Raw genomic sequence first — 10,347 nt, 5'->3', positions numbered from 1 at the left:
TTCTCCAACATGCTACCTTTGGACTTCATCTGCAATATCAGCTCTTCCTGATTCTACTGCACACTGCTTTTGGATTCAAAATTGTACATCAGTTCTCCTGGGTTGCCTGCCTGCTGGCCTCCCTACAGATTTTGAACTTGCCAGCCTCCATAATCATGTGATCCAATTCCTTATAAAACATCTCTTTCTCTATAGACCACATCCTGGTAGTCCTGGTCCTCGGGGAACTCTATCTAATATATCCATGTTGTTCTCTAGTGTCCCTGAACCTCTGAGTTGGTTGCCATTTGTCAGAGCTTTGAAAGAAAATAGATTGCAAATCAGTATCTTCTTCTGCCTCCCATTTATCTTTTTTTTAACTATTTAGGAAAATGTGTCACTTTGGTGAGAAAATTATAGAATGTACTTTCTGTGTTTAACTGTTATTATATTCCCTTCAGGGTATATTCTCAAGATTCTTTAAAGTAATTGTTTATTTAAACAATTTTATTGTGTTCTTACTACTAGGAGTTGCTAATATATGGTTTTGGAGAATCTGAAATGCAAATTAAAAAGTATCCTCTTCTAGGGATATTGTTTTTATAGTGAATTAGTGTGATAGGTAATTAAAGTTAGGGGAAAAGAAATACATCAAATACTGTTTCATACCAAATTGGATAAACACAAAAAATGGTCAAATTGGCAAAAGAAAATAGTTGAGAATCTGCCTTCTACTTATTCATTAAAATAAGCAGAGGGAAGATTGGCCCATAGGTTTAGACATTTCTGCCCAGACTGAAGAAAAAAATAAAGAGATAGTAAAGAGCTTAGAAGCTTCTTTTTAGGAATAAGATCTCTCTTGCTGTCAATTTCACAATAATGTGCACTCAGGAGAGACTATCTGTATTCATTCTCATCCAGACAAAATGAGCTTACTGTGCAGGGAAAAGATTGAGAGCTAAATCCACTTCAGAGATTTTTATATTATGTGAACTATAGAAAAAAATCATTTTATGCAGTAATGTGAGGGCTTTTAACAATCCTTTCTTCAAGGTAAGAGCGGTAATAAGATGTGAAGGCCAAGACAACAGAATTTGGAATCATGAAAATAAGGCTCAGTTGTTGTTCACATAGCTGTGCGATTTTGTTAGGATACATTCTCCTTGCCCATATAAGAAGATAACCATAATTTCTCTGAGGTTTGTTACTGGAAGTAAAGCTAATATATGTAAAATGCCTTAGAGGAGGTCCTGAATAAATAGATGTTATGATTTTAAACGATTTTTATATTAAGACTGTACCCTGTGCAAGCTGCCTCTCTTTGCCATGAACTCATGGAATCTGAAAAGATGAGTTGTTTTGTTGGGGTTTTATTCTAATGGAGTGCTTTGCTGGAAATTCTATCATCTGCCTTCAGGTTTCTGGGTCAAAATGAAATGAAAAGCCTTAATTTTTGTTTCTCTGATGAGGGAGTTAGAAAGTGGAAAAAGAAGTATTCTAGACCAAAATGATGGGGCTGGAGAAAGAAGGGGAATAAAGCAACAAATATTACAACAAACTGTCATTCACTTTCAAGAATGGTTGTACACACGCCTTACCAGAGAGAACTGGAATCTTTCTGTTCTAGGTGGAAATTGGGCAACTTGCTTTTCTAGGATTAATGATGTTGCTTTAAGTAATGAGGGGTGAAATGTGGTGAAAATTGTTCTGGGAGGCAGCAACAGAATGGTAAAGAGAACAGCTACTGGAGTCAGACTTCAACGTGCTATGACTTCCTAGTTGTGTGGCTTGTGTGAGCCCATCCATGAAATAAAGATAATAATAGTCTCTACCTCCGAGAGTTGTTGGGAGAACTAAATGAATTAATACATGGAAAGTATTTAGGATGGCACCAGGCATGTACTGCTTGTTATTATTGCTGATTAACCAAGCACCAAAAAAGCAAACACTCCTACTCTATCTGGGAAAAACAAGCCCTAAAGGGGGAAATTCAGAATCAACATCAATCCTGAGACAGTTGTAGGTCCTGACTAAATCCCTCTATAAGTTAAATTTCCCCTTCTCTGGCATTTCCCTACAGGTTAAGTCAAAATAAAACAAACACTAAAGATAGGCTCGAATAAGTCCATTAAAAGGCGTCTAGAAATCTGAGTGCAGTAAGTGCACAGGAATTTGAGCCCCATTTCTGTCCCAGTTTGCTATTTGCCTTGTTTGCCTTGTTTAGTTATTGACCGTATTTGTCAACTTCTGCTGCAAGAATGTTGTATAAGAAACAATCCTTGGCTTAGACACTAAAATTTATTTTTCATGTCTGATTCTGTGAGGCAGCTACACTGACAGTGCTCCAGGTTCATGACCGTCCTTCTGGGATACACAACCTCCCTCACAGGCTGATACAGCTACCTAGGGGAAGTTCTCCTCATGGCAGAGGGTAGAAACACACGGGACAAAGCCTAACGACATAATCAAAGTTAACATACTACTTGAACAAGAAATAAGTCATATCTTCTCACATTCTATTGGCCAAAATCAATATCATAACCAGATACAACAACTTTGGAACAAAGGAGTAAACACTTCCCATGCAGGAGTAGTGGGGGGCGGGGCTATCTGCTGAACAATAATGCAATCTATCACACTTGCCACACTGCCAGGGTCCCAGCAAATGCAAGATCCAGGCTGATCACTTAATTCCTTCCTAGTAAGGTGAGTCTCAAATGTCAAAGTACATCAAAATCACTTGATGAATTGTTAAAAATATAAGTGACTTGGCCCTCCCAGTGATTCTGATTAATAAATTTGAGAATAGGACCCAAGATCTGTATGGTTACCAAACTCACCAATAATTTCATCATACGCCAAAGTTTGAGAGTCACTGGGGAAAGCCATGCCTAGAGATCAGAGTGAGTCCCACTGAGATCGCCACCTCCCGCTTCTCTTGCTACCCTAGTGGAGAAGGGAGGATAACACAGTGACAGCATTTCTGCAGGAAAAAGAAAGAAAGAAGTGGGGTTTCTGATGGATTGACTTATTGGCCCCCAGTTCACTTTCTCTCTGGGTTTCCACACCCCTGCCACTTGACTCTGCAGTACCTCCTGCTAAAATTTTCTACCTCATTAACATTAGACTTAGCCATATGACTCACTTTGGCCAACAATATATGAGTGGAAGTAATAGCGTGCCAGTTTCAAGTTTAAGCCACGCTCTCGTTTGCCCACCTGAATTCACCTTGAGCACAGTGTCCCCAGTAGCTGCTGCCTCTCCATATGGGCCCTAGAATGAACACCCATTGACATATCTATGTGTAAGAAAGAACTCAAGCCCAGCTGGACCCAACCGGAAACAGAGCTGCCTAACTAAGACCTGCTAGAAGACCAACCAACCTCCGCCTGAAAATCGTATTTATGCAAAAGAAAATGATTGCTATTTTGAGCCGATAACCATTAGGGTGCTTTGTTACTCAGAAATGCTAATTTATACAAGATTTAAAAGTCACTTTCTAAGACACTCTCCTCTCTTCCCAATTCCAATATCATTTGGGTAGCAGTAGTGGAAACTCATGCTCTCTACTTTGAATTGAAGTTCAGACTTTAAGCAAAATAATTTTTTTTTATTTTTATAAAACATTAAGGATATATACCACTAGAAACATTTTTATCTGAATTTATTCTATGCCATTTGTTTTTTAATATACCTGAAAAAGAAAGCACATGAATGTAGACACATGAAATAAAAGGAAAGAAGAATATTTAGGTCATACAACAGCACCAATTTTTTTTCAAAATAGAAACAGATTGTTGTACAGAATCCAGCAATTCTGGTGGAAATACTCTGCAATGGAGGCATGTTTTCCATTAACTTAAATACTGTGTTAACCTCAATCAAAAATACACTTTCTTAAACTGAATACAGAATTCATAGTCTTGAGAAACAGTGCCTGCCGTCTAAATGTGCAAAGGGTCTGATGCAAATGACTCTGTCCCACGTGATTAAAGAGAATTCCTAGTTTGATTTTGTTGAAATGAAATAAAAACCTAAAGCAGCATGTACTCTCCCACCCAACAAAGCACTTTAGCATCTTTTAAACCTCTCAAGTATATTTTCCTTTCTTGCTGCTGTCTACTGTCTTGAGGTCTTAAGAATATGATTTCTCTCTATTCAATAAAACTATTCATGAAAACTTCTCAAATATAGACAGCCTCTATCGTCTCAAGAGTCCTGGAGGCTGACAATGCATGGCAGTGATCTTTCTGCTAAGCTAGTGAGTTCTAGAAGTGTCACAAAAGACCTGTGCTATTAGAAATTGCCATGACAAGTTGTAGTTTGTGTCTGAGATGCATTCGGGGCTTTGGGGCAAGTAGGAACACCTCCCTGTGGAGGAAAGAGATGCATTCTATAGTGCTGAGTGGTGCCTTCAGGGAGGACTGGGGCCTCAGAGACTGCAGCTCACTCTGGGTCTTGCCAGTAAGTAGGTTATTTCTCATGTGCTTCACCTCTGCCCTTTGAGAGGCCTAACAAATGTGGGAACCATTAATTGCATCTCAGAAAGAAATGAGAACAGGCAATGGAGGGAGGGAAATAGAGGGCTGGGGGAAGGAAGTGTAAAGATCCAAATAGATTTTTTGTGAAAACTCAAGGCAGAAAATGAACCCTAATTATGAGAGGAAAGTTTCAGGTTAACGCTACAAGCCTTCCTCCCTTTGCAGGCAAACTCTTCCTCTGGTTACTGGAAAAGGAAGAGACCCCTATAGATATCCAGGTCTGGAGGTAAATGAAGACCAATCTAGACTCATTCTATATGAAATCAACAATTTATGGGATTAGATGAGGTTATTTCCCAGCCTAGAAGGCGTGATGAAGAATGCATGCCAGATGGCTGGCAGTGGCTGTGAAGGGTGGATTACCTACTGTTTACGATGTCTTCAGAAGACTCAGAGTGCTTAATGCTAGTTTCCAAAAAGCTGAGTTCAGTAGGACAATGCCAGGATCTTCGTCATTCCATCAATCTCTCTTATGCCCTTTTGTCACTAGGGCACTTGGCTTCTTTAATTTGATGGCTGCTTTCACAACTGTAAACATAATCCTCTGAATCATTTCCACTCTTTGGAAATGGTGTTTTTAATGTCACACATAAATTCTGCCATAGTACCAATATTTATAATTTAATTTGCAAAATCTTTAGGCCAACATATGGTTTTCTCTATCATTTCATTGGAAAGCCAAAACTTGTTCAAGTCAGTTGACTTCTTCCCTCTACAATGGACCGTAACCACTCTAGGTCCATCGAGCAAAGAGCAGTCATATCCATTTCTTAAAGTGCACGTTGTTTTTCAAGCAGTAGGCATGAACATTAGTAGTTCCTCTTGCAGAAACTCCCAGGATAGAAGCATAAGCTCACATTTGTACTGTTGTCACTACTATTATGCTTTAAATATTTCTCTAGTTTTCTTTCACTCTTTAAAACACATTTTAAATCATTTGGAACCTTCTTTTGTTGAGTCTTGTCTCCCGACAAAGTCTCTCCCTCTGGCTCTCTCCCACCCTCTGCCTCACTCAAAGTAACAACTGCCCCACATACCAATCTATAAGGGGTATGTATGACTAGGGTGCTAAATTTCCACCGGAAATGTGAGAAGATGAAGAAAGCAATATTTACCATAATATTTTCCAAGAAGAAGACTTAGTGTGTTTTATGAGAACTTTGTTAGGAACTTTTTGGCCAAGAAAACGCTTTAGATGGGTCCTAGCATTGAACATACATGTTTGTTCACACTCCCCAGGGGTGTGCAGGGCTTTTGTTTGGTAAAAGAAAACATGCAAGTCTGGGGCCAGAGCTGAATCACCCTAACAGTAGAGAAGAGAGTGGGCTCTGCCACCAGGTAGCAGCTCTCCGCCTCTGTTGTTCCCCCAGGGGTACTCAGCCTTGCCTCTAAAATATAGGGCAGACTGACAATCCCCAGAAGAGGGGGGCGGAGATAAACCACAGAATTTATATGCATGTGCGCATAACCAATGGACATGGACAACAAAGCTGGGGACAGGGCAGGGAGGGAGGGGGAGAAGGGTATCAATGGGGGAAAAAGGAGAAACATCTGTAACAAAAATAAATAAATAAATAAAAATGAATAAAAATAAATAAATAAACTTTTTAAATAATAATAATAAAATAAAATATAGGGCAAATATTTAAAGATGAATGATGTAATATTAATAAGCTGTTCAGGGAACCTGTATATTTCAAAGCACCCAGATGCCTGCTTTTTCTCTCTCTTTGTTTCTTGCTCTCTTCTCATGTCTCCCTGTTTGTTTTAATTAAAGAAATTAAAAACCCAAAGCTTCCCTCACAGATGTGGGCTAAGTCTCAGCCATTCCCTTAATCTCACATTTCTGAATTCAAGTGAGCAAACAAAACTACCTCCTTTATAACAGGTTGACCCTGGCTCTCTTATCCCTCCTTCTATGTCATAAGAGGAAAAAGCAAAAAAGAACTATTGTCTAGGTGTTTCACCAGTCATTTATGTCATAGTCTTTGTAACTATTTTTTCTAATAGAAATTTGTCAAACGCTATTTTTTTTCATAGAGGAACAACTGTCTTGTTCCTCTGTCTACCACATGCTACAAACAATGTAGTGTATTTCATTATCAGAAGTGAATTTAAATCTATCTCTCACTCCAAAAATTAATTTAAGATACCTTGGTACCCTCAGCAACAGTCCTGACTCTAACTCTTTGCTTAGATACAAACCAATTGTATGACATGTAAACACTAGATAAGTGAAAAAAGTATGAAAATGTTAACATGTCTTGAATCATAACCCTGGTCTAGGATGTAACTCATTCAGAGGTAGGAGAACACAACGATTCTCCCAGTAAGACTACCTTTCATGAATCTAGCTTAATGGTCTAGTTCCTTCTTTTTTTTAATCCTCACTTGAGGATATTTTTTCCATTGATCTTTAGAGAGAGTGGAAGGGAGGGAGGGAGGAGGAGAAAGAGAGAGAGAGAGAGAGAGAGAGAGAGAAACGTCAATGTGAGAGAGACTCGTGGGTTGGTTGCCTCCTGCACATGCCCTGACGGGGGCCTGAGATTGAACCTGCAACCCAGGTACATGCCCTTGACTGGGAATCAAACCAGTTACCCTTTGGTGCACAGGCTGATGCTCCAACCACTGAGCCACACTGACCAGGGTTGTCTAGTTCCTTCTTGACTAAATTTTTTTAGTCATTTTTATCTCCAGATTCTAGGACTTAAGAATTCATTGCTAAACCCAGTAACTCTAAATGGTTAATTAATAACACAGGACCCTAGGAGCTAGAATGCATTGATAAATTATGGGAAGTTTACACTCTGTGCATGATTTAGCACATTTACCAAGAGTTTCAAAACAACTAGGCTTATTCCTCTATGTCTACCACATGCTATAAACAATGATGTTTATATGATGTTTAAATATGATGTTCCAAGTGAAAAATATATCAGTCTCAAAACCGTAAAAACTAGGTCCCAATTGGTAGGGGAACCAGTTATGTTAGGCAGACCACAGTCTGCTTCATCCCAGCCCAGTGTCCCTCTTTTGAAAAATCCATCATGTATTTAACTGTCTTTTTAAGGGCATTAAATATCCAAAACGACTGCCAAGAAGACTCGGTTGTAGGGGCAGGGCATCCATCATTAACAATAGAGGGCAAGTTGAACACAAATATTACAAGACAGAGACAGAAGTGACACAGCCCAACCTTGCTCTGGACATGAGTTTAGAACTGTAAGGACTGCCCCAGCCAGGCAGCTAAGTTGGTTGGAGTGTCATCCCAATGTACCAGGATTCTGGGTTCGATCACCAGTCAGGGCACATACAGGAGTCAACCAATGAATGCATAGATGGGTAGAACAATAAATTGATGTTTCTCTCTTTTTCTCCCTCTTCCTCTCTCTGTCTCTAAATCAATTTTTAAAAAACACTATAACGGCCCGGCCAGTGTAGCTCAGTGGTTGAGCATCGACCCATGTACCAAGAGGTCGCCGGTTTGATTCCTGGTCAGGGAACATGCCCAGGTTGTGGGCCAAGTCCCAGTACGGGGCATGCAGGAGGTGGCCATTCAATGTTCTCTCTCATCAATGTTTCTATCTCTCTCTCCCTCTCCCTTCCTCTCTCTAAAAATCAATGAAGAAAAAATATTTTTTTAAAAACTCTATGTATTTTAAAGGAGATAGGAGTAATTTTCTCCTCCTGATCTTGGGATCAATTTGAGGTTTATCAACTGCTTGCTCCCCAAGTGACCGGCGGATTTTCAGGGATGGATGATCTAGCTGGGAGCTGGGAAAGCCACCAACCTTGGGCCCAGTCCATCCTTGAGAATTGAGAACAGAAAGTTGAGAACTTGTTTTACTTCCTGCGGTATTGGAGCGTGTTGTTTTAACTTGGAGCGGAGAAAGTTTTCCTCACCTGCAGAGAAGAGAAGAAGAAGAATCCAGAATGTTACAACTCTGTTAGCTCTTCCCTGCAGGGCCTAGAGCTGCTGCAGGAAGTTTCTCATTTGTGACTCAAGTTCTTTCTGTTCTGAAGCCAGCTCCTCCTGCAGGGCCAACAGGGCACTGCACTGCCTTCTGGAACTCACTCCAACACAGAACAGAATGTTTTAAGGCACCTCAAATGCTTAACCCCGTTCCAGTGTGAGAGCCTGCAGAGTCAGGGCCAAAGCTACAGCAACCGATAAAGGAGGTGGAATCTGAAACAAGCGGAGTCTGCATTCATTTGCTAGGGCTGCTGTAACACAGGACCACACACTGAGTAGATTAAACAATAGAAATTTATTGTCTCACAATTCCAGAGGCTGGAAGTCTGTGATCAAGGTGCTGGCAGGGTTGGGTTTTTTCTGAGGCCTCTGTCCTTGGCTTGTAGCTAGCTATTGTCTGTGTCCTGATCTCCTCTTCTAATAGAGGCACCAGTCCTGTTAGATGAGGTCCCACCTTAACTGACCTCATTTTCACTTAATTACCCCTTTAAAGATCCAATCAGTCGCATGCTGGGGTACTAAGGTTTTTTTGGTTTGTTTTTGGTTTTTGTTGTGTGTGTTTTAATCCTCGCCCGAGGACATTTTTCCATTTTCTGTTCAGACAGAGTGGGAGGGAGAGAGAGAGAGACATCGACATGAAAGGGACACATCAAGTGGCTGCCACCCACACGACCCAATCAGGGCCGGGGACAAACTGCAACCGAGGTACATGCCCTTAGCAGGAACCGAACCCGGGTCTCTCTGGACCACGAACCCCTGAGCCAAAGCGGCCAGGGTGACCTTTTGTGTTCTGAAAGCAGTAGTGTCAGCAAGGGAAAGGAGCTGAGGATAAATCAATCACATCACAGGAAGTCACAAAGAGCCGTAGCAACAGCTCCCTCTTTTTGGTAAATTTAACAAAAAGCTGTGGGGAGGGGAGAAGGAAACACTCTCTGGGTTGTGCAGGAGAGTAAGACCCCACTGACTCACAGCGAGAGACAGCCTGTGCCCAGACCTTGCCTCAGCCCTTCGGTCATACACACAAGTTGTTTGCAGAGGCCGCCGCAGAAGGTTGAGACAGGGAGGGTTTACTACTCTCCACACCCCGGCGACAAGATTTCAATGGAAACAAATGTTAGTCCAAATTCCCTCATACAGTCAGATGTTTGTTAGCAAAAACTTATAAGCAAGAAAGCATAAAGTTTATACGACTTAATCTACACACTGGGAAAAGTCCCACTTGGTGGTCCGCGTAGGAAGTTTGCCTGAAACGGACTCGGCCAGATTTCTGGGGCAGGTCCTGCGCCTTGAGGGCACCAGGCAGTCTGAAGTCCTCCCAAACCGATGTCTGGACTGGGAACCAATTAGGGACTCAAACCGTGAGGATCAGCCCTTAAAAAAACGAGTCCAGGCTTCTCCTACCCTGTTCAAAACAGAGTAGAAGCCAATCCATATGCTCAAAACATGTTTCGTTTCATTCGTGAGAGCTACAGCCTCTTTCTAACATCTAGCATGCTCATGAACAAACACAAGATCAGCAACGGAAAGCCAGATCTGGACTCGGCCTGCCAAGTCGTAAAGCATCCACGGATGGTCAAGAAAGGCCTATAGAATCTGCGCCTTCGTGGGCGCCTCTCACCAAATGCCGACACCACACAAAGAGTTAAAGCCTAACTAACTGGTACATCCCAGATGTCACAAGGGCTGCGTGTACTTTACAGTAAATTATAGAAATTGTAATGCCTGCCGAACTCAAAGTTAGACCATAGACATGGAGAACACACTGCGCCAGGGGTGAGGGGGCCTGGGCCGGAATCTGGGGCAGGTGTGTTGGACACACCTTCTCTCTGGGCTCCATTTTCCTCATTCAGAAAA

At 41.4% G+C, this 10,347-nt stretch overlaps 1 long non-coding RNA gene across 1 annotated transcript; it reads right to left on the bottom strand.

Annotated features, from left to right (window-relative positions):
• Positions 1-2,950: 2,950 nt before the first annotated feature.
• On the bottom strand, positions 2,951-8,418 carry LOC118616868. The gene is made up of 3 exons (XR_004956721.1): positions 8,312-8,418; positions 4,888-5,048; positions 2,951-2,962 (listed from the first exon to the last, which is right to left on the bottom strand). It is a non-coding gene; the product is annotated as an uncharacterized LOC118616868 (long non-coding RNA).
• Between the last annotated feature and the right edge of the window lie 1,929 nt (positions 8,419-10,347).

This window comes from Molossus molossus, unplaced genomic scaffold, assembly GCF_014108415.1.
Source record: "Molossus molossus isolate mMolMol1 unplaced genomic scaffold, mMolMol1.p scaffold_m16_p_5, whole genome shotgun sequence".
NCBI classification, from domain to species: domain Eukaryota; kingdom Metazoa; phylum Chordata; class Mammalia; order Chiroptera; family Molossidae; genus Molossus; species Molossus molossus.
This window is presented reverse-complemented; position numbering and strand designations above follow the sequence as displayed.